Below are 12,194 nucleotides of genomic sequence, written 5' to 3' on the forward strand. Positions count from 1 at the left end.
AACCAGGAAATGTGGCAGCCTTCTGTCTAGTTATGATCTAGGTTTGGCTCCAGGTTTTCGCATATGTACTCTGATGTCTGGAGTAGGGCCAGGGACTGGTTGTCTTCAAGTTGGATGGTAACCCTACTAAGTCATTCATGCACAGGAACTCATTTGATAGCGCTATAAAGATGAGATGATAAGAAATGGTGAGAGATTTTTTTCTTGCCCCTACTAAATAAGATAAAAAGAATTACTCTGATGGGGGTGAGGGCAGATCTAGTTAAATAAATGGAATTTGAGGTGTTTGTGTGATACTCACATACCTCGTTGTCATTTGAATGAATTAATATTTCTGCCAAGATGTCTAGGCTGCATATAAGAACTTGGGAGACATGACCAGGGTTAGACAAAGACAGAGGACAAGGACCTAGCGTCAGTCCGGAGGGGACTGCCCAAAAGGACTAGGTGAGCAACTAGCAGCTGGGGAGGGATGCACAAAGTTGAACCATCCTGTTAAAGTTTTCTTATGGAAAATAACTGCTTCTTTGAGATGCTTGAGAAAATAGTAGCTTTGAGTACAAAGTTGTCCCTTAACTCCATTATATAGAATGGACACACTCAGGCACTCCGATCAAGCCATGCCAAGATGCAAAGGACCTTAAATGGAGTAATGAGAAGCCCCAGTGTGGTAGGTATCGTCTGCTCCCTTTCTTCACGTTACTCCAGGTTCTTCCTCTCCTTCTGTCCCTCCTTCCCTTCCTCACTCCATCTCTCCTTCCCTCACACTTCAGTCTCTATTTCTCCCTGGGAGATGATCAGCAGTACTGTCTGAGGGGTTCTGCTCTTCAGGGTGGTACCTTTAATTCTGATGACACAATGCCATTCATAGGGGGTGTGTTTTATGTACAACAATAATTGTCATGAAGTGGCTATAAAGGAATTATGATTTTTTCCTTTGTTTTGGAACTCTTCTTGAACAGAACAAAGGCTGAAGAGGTATTCTTGGCTTGCTGTTATCCTCTGTGTTCTGCATGTTTTTTATGCTTCCCTGCCTGGTACAATTTATGATGAGTAGCATGCTCTATGGGCAAGTGCTGATCGAGACAGGCATGAGGCAAGGCTTGGCCACTTCCTGGTGTCCCAGTATTTCCCCCAAAGGTTGCATCTTTCAACCATTTTAGGAAGAGCAGGATCCTGGCTGTGACTGGTCTGCAGAGCTCATGGGTCAGGTCAGGAAGTAGTTTCTCCTCTTTTAGGGATGGTATTAAGACACCCAGAATACTCTGTCCTTTGGGTTTGCTCATCAAACACATTTAGGATCTCTGCTGATACAAAAGCACTCAAAGATAATTTTGTGATAATAGAGTTCAGTTGGTTATAAATCATCCCCACCACCCACAATGCATAACCTTTCAAGGCTCAGGAAACAGGTTTTCTTTCTTTAATTCATATTTCATCTGCCTTGTTTCAAAAGAGACTCCAGTGTGGGGCAGACAATTGATGTAGGTAACATGCATGACATGTTCCGGACTCTGGTTTTGTGTGGTTCTGTTGAGAATGACTTTGAACATAGTGATCACATAAGACTTTTTCTATGCTGGCTGTTTGCACGCCGTTTACACCACATCCCAGGCTGAAGCTTGTCCCTGGTTTGTCCGTTTTAATTTGTGGCTCTTCCTTGTCTTTAATTCAGAGCAATCTCAGCTCTATTGCTAGATCATCTGTGTGCTCAGGCTGAGGGCAAGGTGGGGACAGGAAAGGGGCACTTACAACTGACAGTGCTTCACAGGCTTCACCTTGCCTGGGGCCTTGTCAGGCCTGTGTTGAGAGTTTGGGCAATGTGTGTACTTGAAGATGTGTGTGGGAGGAGGGAGGGAAGCCAGGGATGCAAGCCCTAGTGGAGGGGTAACTGTCTGCAGAGGCTCATGCAAATGTAATTTGACCCCCACCCCCTTGAGAGTGGGCTGACCATTAGCATCCTGAAAGGTGAAAGAGGAACTATAATAAAGCCAGCTTTGTTGGAGCCTGCAGCCTCCTCATTGACTGAGCCTTGCTGAGCTTGTAGAGGCCATAAAATGTTATCAAATATGGTGGGACGTCCTTTGGAAAATAAAACCCAGAATGAGAATTTATTACTGTGAGAAGTAGAATTGAATGTACCAGATTCATAAAATTTGCTGCCCTGAACATTCTTTCTCCCAAGATAATAATATCTAGACCACAATTGAAATTATCACAGAACTGTATTGCTTATTTGACCCTCATGGAACTTACCCAATTTAGATAAGTAGTGGTACAGTCTAAGTAAGATAGCTTGGTGCATCATATCTGAGATAGATGTTGCCCTGCTGCTAAATCCAGTAAGTGTGACTAAAAGCTAAAGTACAGTTCCCTTCAAACATAATTACAACTTTTGCCTGCCTACATGCTTCTGAAGTAGAGGGAAAACATTAGTGCACAGTACTTTTATGACAAAATAAATGAAAAATATTGGCTGCTAAAAATTCAGAAATACAGACTCACCTTTAACAATGCATCATAGCTGGATAGCACATGACATCTTCTGACATCCAGGAAGGAGGATTTCAGATTAATTCCAGCTCAGGTGTCTCTGGGTTCTATGTCTAAAGTGCAGAGTATCTTCAGCAATATGGAACTTCCTTCTATCCCTGCGAGACCACTGGGGGCAATAGCAGTAAAGCCTGTAATGTTTGGGGGAAGTTCATGGACAGTGCTTCCTAACTACTCAAAAGGGTTTCTCAAACCTCACATTGGCTCATGGGAGGCAGTATTGTCAGCCCAGCTGGGAAAATTTGATTTAAACTATATATGTATATTTATACATAGACTAAGTTGTATTACAGAGATTTTATTTAGGTAGCTGATAGTAAAACTTCTTAGGGTATGTTCTATTGTTATGTTCACCTCCCTCCTCCCGCCCTCTGTATCCTTGCCTCTGCTTTCCTATTAAACCTCACTGTTTCCCCCACTTTTCCCTCCAGATCACTTGTACCTTGCTGTTGCTCAGTCTATTGTTTCCTCTCCTGCCAACGGTGAGGTGAGCCCCTTTTTCCTTTCTTGGTTTCAGCAGTTACTCCATGGTACATACTCATCTGAGCATTTGGAGCTAGGAACCTCAAATGAGAGAACATGTGCTGTTAGACTTTCTGAGTCTGTTTTACTTCACTTAATATGATCTTTTCTAGCTCCCTCCATTCATCTGCAGCTTTCATGATTTCATTCTTCTTTATGGCTAAACAGAATCCCATAGTGTATAGGCACCACACTTTCAGGATCCATCTGTCAGCAGAAGGACACTTAGGTTGTTTCTGTTTCCTAGCTTTTGTGCTTAGACAAACATGGCCGAGCATATTTGTAACATATCTGTGGAGTAGGATATTGACTATTTTGAACATATCACAGTGGTGTGACTGGTTTATATGTTAATTTATATTTATATTTAGCTTTTGAACATTCTCCACATTGATTACCAGGGTGGGCGTACCAGTTTGCAGTTTCATCGAGAGTAACTCTTTCCCCCACATCCTCTCCAGCATTTGTTGCTGGTTGTTTTGTTGATTTTTTTTTTTCCATTCTGACTGAGATAAGTTCAGATATCAATTTTATTTCTCTACTTGCTAGGGATAATGAACATGTTCTGATATATTTCCTATACATTTTTACTTACTTTTTGAGAACTCCCTGCTCAGATTCAAAAGATTCATTTTAATGGAGTTTTTTACTCTGTTTTGAGCTCTTTATATAGTCTGGATGTTAGTCCTCAGTCAGATGTATAGCTGGTGAAAATTCTTTCCCATTCTGTAGGCTTTCTCTTCACCCAGTTGATTGTGCCTTTAGGGGTGCAGAAGTACCTAGCCATATGAAGTCCCACTTAGAAACTGTTGGGCCCAATTCTTGGCAGATGGAGTTTCATTCTGGAAGTCTCTTCCTGTTTCTATATCGTGTGGTGCAGCCTATGTCTTACTCGAGGGCTCTCAGGGTTTCAGGTTTAAGTTTGTTTCATTTGGAGTTATTTTATGTGCTAGGTGATAGATGCAGGTCTAAGTTCGCTCTTCTTCATGGAAATAGACAGTTTAACCAGCACCATTTGTTTCCATATGTTTTTGGCACTTTTGTCAAATATTAAATCCCCAATGTATTTATGATTTATGTCTTTGATTTTGTTTCTTTGATTTACATGTCTGCGTTTGTGCTAGTACCATTTTTTTATTGCTATGATTCTGTAATATAGCTTGAGATTTAGAATGGTAATGCTTCTACCATTTTTTTTTTTTTTTGCTCAGAGAAGACAATTGAGAGGAGTCTTTTCTGGTTCCATATGAATGTTAGAAGAGTTTTCTTTTTCTTTCTTTCTTCCCTTCTTTCCTTCGTTTCTTCCTTTCCTCCCTCCCTTTCTTCTTTCTTTTCTGCCTTGCTGCCTTTCCTGCCTTCCTTCCTTTTCTTCCCCCTCTCTTTCCGTAAGGAATAATATAGGACAGGAATTTTGATTGAGATTTCACTGAATCTGTAAATGGTTTTGGTAAATGGTCAGTTTCATAATGTTAAATCTACTAATCCATGAACATGTGACATCTTTCTACTTTCTAGTGTCTTTCTCTGCCTCTTCCTCAGAGGTGTAAAGCTTTCACCGTACAGCCCTTTTACCACCTTAGTTCGTTTTTTTCCTAGATATTTTATTTTCTTTGAGGTTATGGTGAATGGAATTATGTTCATGACCTCTTTCTCTGTATGTTTGTTGTTGGTGTAAAAAAAGGTATCAATTTGTGCACATTGATTGTGTGTCCTTCCACATTGCTGAATTTGTTTACTGTTTCTAGAGGTTTACTGGAGAATTTTGAGGATATCTCCAGTATAGTATCATCCTTGGCAGGGATAGCTTGACTTCTTTCTTTATTTTCCTTTAATTTCTTTCTCTTGCCCTATTGCTACAGAGCTTATTGTACTTTGGACACTATATGTACAAGGAGTGGGGATAGTTGATATCCCTCTCTCATTCCTGACCTCCAAGGGTTACTTCAAGTTTCTCTTCATTTAGGATAATATTAGCTATCATTTTCTCATACATTCTTTTATTGTGTTGAGGTATTTTCTCTCTAGTCATATATTCTCTAGGACTTTTATCATGAAGGGCTTTTGGATTTTTACCAAAGATGTTTTTCAACATCTATTGAGGTGATCATGTGATTTTTGCTTTTAAAGTTCATTTATCTACATATATTAAACTCTCTTTGTATTTTGGGATAAAGCCAACTGGGTTATAGTAGATTATTCTTTTTGATGTAAAATCTGTATTTGGTTTTCAATTATTTTAATGAGCATTTAAAAATCTATGTTTATTAGGGATATTGTCAAACATTTTTACAGGACTGTTGGGTTTTTGAGGATACCTTCTGTGATGAGATCTGGTCATGTAGATTTCTTTTGTTAGTTTTATGCCTGATTTGGACTGAAGAGACTAGGTAGAAGATGAAATATGCAGGTTGGGCTGGGCCTAGAGATTAGATATACCTTAGATGGAATTAACTCTGGTGTACACAAGGAACTTGGCTGTTATATATATTATGCGTCCTGGTCCAAAGATGGAGTATAGGTATAGATTTGGGGTTAGGGGTTGGTATATGGAAGAAGAATCAGGTGGATTTTACCCTTTGAGACTATAAAAGGCTGGGTGGAGAGCTTTTCTAGAGAGTGAGAAAGGCCTGTGGATGAGGCAGTCAGAGCTCTATGTGATCTTTTATCCTAATATTTGTTTTATGAATTTTTGAGCTCTAACATTTGTGCATATCTATCTATGTCTATCTCTCTCTCTCTCTATCCATCCATCCATCCATCCATCCATCCATCCATCCATCCATCCATCCATCTATCTATCTATCTATCTATCTATCTATCTATCTATCTATCTATCTATCTACAACTGTAAGGGTCAATTGTTGAAGTATTTTATTTATTTATATATCTGGTATATTTTGCTATCTTTTCTGATCAAATTTCCCTTGAAAACTATTTTGTCAGACAGTAGATTGGCTATTTTATGTTACTTTTAGCATCCATCTTCTTGACAGGTTGAATTCTATAGCTCGATTTTCAGTATCCAGTCTCTTTGTGTGGGAGATATAGTTGTTACAGATAATACATGGATAGGCTTGCTTGTTGTTGTTTTGTTATTAAAATGTAGTTTTTCTGTAGGCGAGTTGAGGCGATATCTATTTAAGGCAATTGTTGAGAACTGTTTTAGTTATTGTGATTTTGTTGTTTGCTTTTATGATAGGTTGTTGTTGTTTTTCCTGACTGGAATTAGGGGATGCTACTTTTGTATGTTGGACATGATGGATTCCTTTCTACCTTTCTTCTGTTCATCTGTTCCCTTCATGAGATGTATTCTTTGTTGTACTTTCAAAATTGAGACTATATCTTCTTTTTCTGTGTGTAGTACCACTTAAGTATCTTCTCTAGTGTTGGCTTAGTGTCATAGTGGCCTTAATTTGTACTGCTTTTGAAATTGAAATATACTTATTCTCTATCACTTTAAACAGTACCTTTGATGGGAACATGACAGACTTGGTTGGCATTGATTTAAATTTTGAAACTAAAATATATTATTCCCTGCTGTTCGGTCTTTTTTTTTTTTTTTAAAGTGAAAATGTATTGTATGCATGTAGCTTGATGTACGTCACACATATGCAGGTGCCTATATGCAGGCCCACAAGAGGCCATAAGGGTACCAGATGCACTGAAACTGGCATTAGAGGTTGTTCTCCATCCAACATGGGTGCTGGGAACTTAACTCTTAACTCTTTACTATGCCATCTCTCCAGCCCAGCTATTTTCATTTTTAGCTTTTTTGATAATGAGATATGATTCAAATTTGTGTTACTTACCTTTGCAAGTAAGATAGCTTTTTCCCTTAAAGCTATTAATATTGTTTTTACTTAACATTTTTGAGATATGAACTATAATATGTCATGGGAAAGTGCTTCTTTGGTCATGATATTTCAGATTCTAGTTGTCCTTTTAGTTTTGGGGTTCCCTGTTCTCAGGTACATATGGTAATGTATAAACAATAGATTCTTCCTCAAGATGGCGGCTGCTCATTGCCTTACAAGTCGCATAACGACAAAATGGAATCTCTCTCTCCTTATGACCTATACACCAGAGACATCACTGTCTTGTTGAAACATGAATCTAGGTTTAAGACTTATGAGAGCCCTGGGCTTGTCCTGGAGGTAGAACTGACAGTTGTTTTTCTTACCTTGGACTATGTAACATACCTTTTGGATGAGGTTTCTGGTTCTCTTTCCCCCACTACAGAGCCTTTCCCCTGGAGCTATGTTTGGTTTGGCTTACTTCTCCTTCCCTCTTACTTCCTCTTGTTTTCCCTCCCCCACCCTCCTTTTGTCCATTTATGGTCTCATGTACTCCAGGCTGATCCCTGATTCACTGTGTCATTGGGACTGGCCTTGAACCCTTTAATTTTTCTGTCTCAGCCTCCCAGCTGCTGAGCTACCCCACCACATCAGGAGTAGTCATCTTTTTCTTGGTAACTTTTAGCTAGTCTAGCATTAGCTTTGTGAATTTTCAGAGCTCTTCTTTCTCTCTTTGAACAGCTTCTCCTATTTATTTTATTAATTTATTCATTTCCTTTACTAGATGGCATGAGCTGTCCTTATTCCTCCATCTTATCTAAAGTTTCACCCTCAGAATTTTAACAGCAAATGAACTCAGTTTTTGTATTGTTCTATTCTCAGAAGTTACCCCTACATCATAATGTCTTCCTCTGTGGATGTTTGACATTTTCCAGTCGTCCTGTCTCTTGTCTTTTTTCATGCGTGGGCTAGTATTTTGCACATAAGAGTTTAAAAGAATTTTAAAATGTTTTCTTCAAGCTTTTATTCCCTACCCCATATATTTGTGTATTTGTATTAAAAAAATCTTTCTGGTGCATATGCTTGTGAATGGTACAAAGTAGAGATGTAATTTTATTTCTTAACTCTAGCCTCAAATACCAGCTATGCCATTTTGCCATTTTTGACAGGAGTTTTCATATGCTATTAGTCATAGGTGAATCCTAAAATGTTCTTCTTCTTATTGTCACCCTGCTTTTGATAGAGCACTAATGCACTGCATTCACAGTGTGCATCACTGAAATATAAAGGATGGAATTAATAGCATCAGGTCGTGATTCCTGAGATTCATTGTTCTTTGTGTGTATTACAAAAAAAATGTTTAAAGCCAAGAAGACTATGGAGATGCCATGATTTCTAAAAAGTGACCTAAGAAAGCATAGGACACTTCACTAAAAACAAGCTAGTGGCTATTCTTGGACATATGAAAAGGAGGAATTGAATAAGAGTATTTGAGAGATTGGAATTTTGATCATTAATTAATTCAATCTTCTAAGCTGGTGAGTTGTTATACATTTTCTATTATCCCTTGGCACTAGTGATTAAAAACTGCCCCTTTTTTGATTCATGAAATAGTCCATCCACTCCAGAAACCTTGTGTACTATGAATGAAGACATTTGGTGTGCAGTTATCAGATAAAATAATACTTTTATCATAAAACTTGGATTGATTAGAAATGTAAATTCATAAAATTCATTTGGGTGTATACCTAACCAGAGAAATTAATATAATGAAAAAACTAAATGTCAAAGAAGCATTCCCAATGATGTTACTGAATTAGAGTGACTAGTGCACTCTTTCACTGGGACCTCTTGATTTCCTCATGGAACTGTAATTTATATCCCTTTAAACAAAATGTATTAAAAAGAGTATCCGTGTTAGCACCAGGGATGTCAGTGTGTCAGCTTTGAAAGCGTGCTAGGACAGAGGGAAGTAACTGTTTTTGTCTGTTTATCTTATGTATGAGCACTTCTAATTTTTAAATAAATCTTCTAATTTGTAAGATAGTTCCTTGTATTTGGAGCACAATCATATTGATTATAATAATTATATCTTTTCTCAATTTATACTAATTATTTCCTTGTCTTCTGATGATAGGTATAATCTCTGAAAATACTTTTTTGTTCATTTGTTTACAGGACAGGGTTTCTTTGTGTAATAGTGTGATAATAGCCCTGGCTGTCCTGGAGCTTGTTCTGTAGACCAGGCTGGCCTCTGCCTCCAAGTGTTGGGATAAAAGATATCTAACCACCACTGTCCAGCTGAGAAAGTGAAGGTTAATGGTGACTGTGACTTGTTTCTGGTATGCTGTTGTTTGTTTGGCATTTTGTAGTTGGAGTGAGGATTGGTTTTGACTTTGTGTAAAAGATATTTTCAATACCTGTTAGTCCTGTCTATTTCTGTTGCTGCCTGTTAGGATAAGCTGCTGTTTTTCTCACTTATATTTTTTCAACATATCGACAGGATTATCTATCTTTTCTCCTTTATTTATTCTTAAATAGCATTTTTCGCCTTTGAGAATTTCACATGGGCCATTTATTTATTTATGTTTGATTTATTTTGTACGTTGTGGTTTGGTTTTGGGTATGGGTGTGAGTTGTGCATGCTATGGTGTGTCTGTGGACATCAGAGGACAACTTGGGGAAGTTAGCTCTTTCTGTGTTACCATGTACATCCTGGTGCTCAACCTCAGAACAGCAAGTACCTTTACCTGCTGAGCCATCTCACTGGTTTTCATTTTGATTTTGATTCAATTAATTATATTGATAAAATTCCTGCCTAGATTATTTTTGCCTTTGTGGAACATGGTGGTTTGAATGAGAATGTCCCTCTTACATGTAGAATACTTACATGTTTGAATACTTGGTCCCCAGTTAATGGGGCTATTTGAGGAAAAATTAACTTTGTAGGAGGATGTATGTCACTGCAGGCCGTTGAGGTTCCAAAAGCTTCCCACCCTTCCCACTGCACCATCTGCTTTCTGTTTGCAGTTGGAGACATGAGCTCTCAGTTGCTGCTCCAATTGCCATGTCTACCTGCAGCCATGCTTCTTTGCTGGGATGGTCATAGACTCGTTCCTCTAGAACTGTAAGCCCCAATAAACCCCTCTTTCTATGAGTTGTCTTGGTCATGCTGTTCTATCACAGCAATAGAAAAGTAACTAAGACATGGAATTCTATTAGGTCATAGCATTGCTTGTTCTTGTCACACTTTTGAGTTCTGTGCCTGTGTTTTATCATTTTCAAAATGTTCTTTTGGTTTTTGAGTTAAGGTTGTTATAGATATTGTTTATGGTTATTATCTTAGTTACTTTTTATTGGTACTATAAAACAACATATCAAAGAGGCCTTTAAACCTTCAAAACCTACCAGCAAAGACACACCTCTTACAATATGTACAGACCTCCTAATTGTTCCCATGTAGTCAAGCACATGAACCTATAGGGGCTATTCTCATTCAAACAACCAGTTATAATTATTTATTTTTGCTTTATTTTAAAATAAAAATGCAAAATTATGGATTTGTTTTACCTTTTTGATATTTTCACACACCCCATACCTTCCTCCCATCCCCCATCCTCACCTTTATCTTGCTGTCTTTCTTCTTGCACATTTTCCATATGTATTATTTATTTATTTACATCCCAAACACTGCCTCCTTCTGGTCCCCTCTCTCCTATCTTACTCCCATTTTCATTTGAGAGCGAGTTCCCCCTGTGTGTATCCCCACCCTCTCACATCAAGTCTTTGCAGGATTAGTGAATCCTCTCCCGCTGAGGCCAGACAAGTCTTGTTGGGGAACAGACTCCAGGGTCAGGCTGTAGCTTTAGGGACAGCACCCATTTCAGTTGTTGGGGGACCCACATGGAGACTGAGCTTCATGTTTGCTACATGTGAGTGGGGAGGCCTAGGTGCCTGGTCCAGCCTGTGTATGTTCTTTGGTCTATGGCTCAGTCTCTGAGAACTCTCGGGGATCCAGGTTGGTTGATTCTGTTGGTACTCCTGTGGGGTTCCTATCCTTTCAGGGCCTTTCCCTGACTCTTCCACAAGAGACCCTGACCTCTGTCCAATATTTGGCTGTGGGTATCTGCATCTGTTTCAGTCTGCTGTGGATAGTCTCAGTTATGCTAGGACATATTATGTCAGAGGACAGTTATGCTAGGTTTCTGTCTGTAAGCATATAAAATTATCATTGATAGTGTCAGGGATTGGTGCTTGCCTATGGGATGGGTCTAAAGTTGGCTTGGCTATTGGTTGGCCATTCCTTTGGTCTCTGCTCCATCTTTGTCCCTGAGTTTCTTCTGGACAGGACAAATTGTAGGTCAAAAGTTTTGTGGATGGGTTGGTGTCCTTATCCCTCCACTGGAGGTCCTTCCTGGGTACAGGAGGTGGCCTCTTCAGGTTCCCTGTCCCCAGTGTTAGGCAATTTGGCTAAGGTCAACTGCATTGATTTCTGGGAGCCACACCCATCCTAGATCTTTGGGAATTCCTAGAAATTCAATCCCATACCCCACCTCAGCAGCTTCAGATTTGCATTTATTCTCCTGTCCCTCTGGCCCCCCTCTCCTGTCTCTTCTCATACCTGATCCTGAAGCCCCACAATATCCTCCCAACCCCTTTCCTACCCAGCTCCCTCCCTCTGCCTCCCATGACTGTGTTATCCCTTTTCTAAGAGATATTCAAGCATCTTCTCTTGAGCCTTCCTTCTGGTTCAACTTCTTTAGGTCTGTGGGGTGTATCAGGGGTATTCTGTACTTTATGTCTAATATCCACTATTAAGTGAGTAGTACATACATGCATGTCCTTTTTTGTCTGGGTTACCTCACTCAGCATGATATTTTCTAGTTCTATCCATTTGCCTGCAAAATCCATGATGTCCATAGCTGAATACTATTCCATTGTATAAATGAACCACATTTTCTGTATCCATTCCTCTGGTGAAGCATAGCTGGTTCTTACCAGCTTCTGGCTATTATAAATAAGGCTGCTATGAATATAGTGGACCATGTGTCCTTATTGCATGGTGGAGCATCTTTTGTGTATATGCCCAGGAGTGGTATAGCTGGGTCTTCAGGTTGAACTATTTCCAATTTTCTGAGGAACCTCCAGATTGATTTCCAGAATGGTTGTACTAGTTTGTAATTCCACCAGCAATGAAGGAGTTCCCCTTACTTCATCCTCACCAGCATGTACTGTCACTTCAGTTTTTTATCTTAGCCATTCTGATTGGTGTAAGGTGGAATCTCAGGGTCATTTTTATTTGCATTTCCCTAATGTCTAAGGATT

This window comes from Micromys minutus, assembly GCF_963924665.1.
Source record: "Micromys minutus genome assembly, chromosome: X".
In the NCBI taxonomy this organism is placed as follows: Eukaryota; Metazoa; Chordata; class Mammalia; order Rodentia; family Muridae; genus Micromys; species Micromys minutus.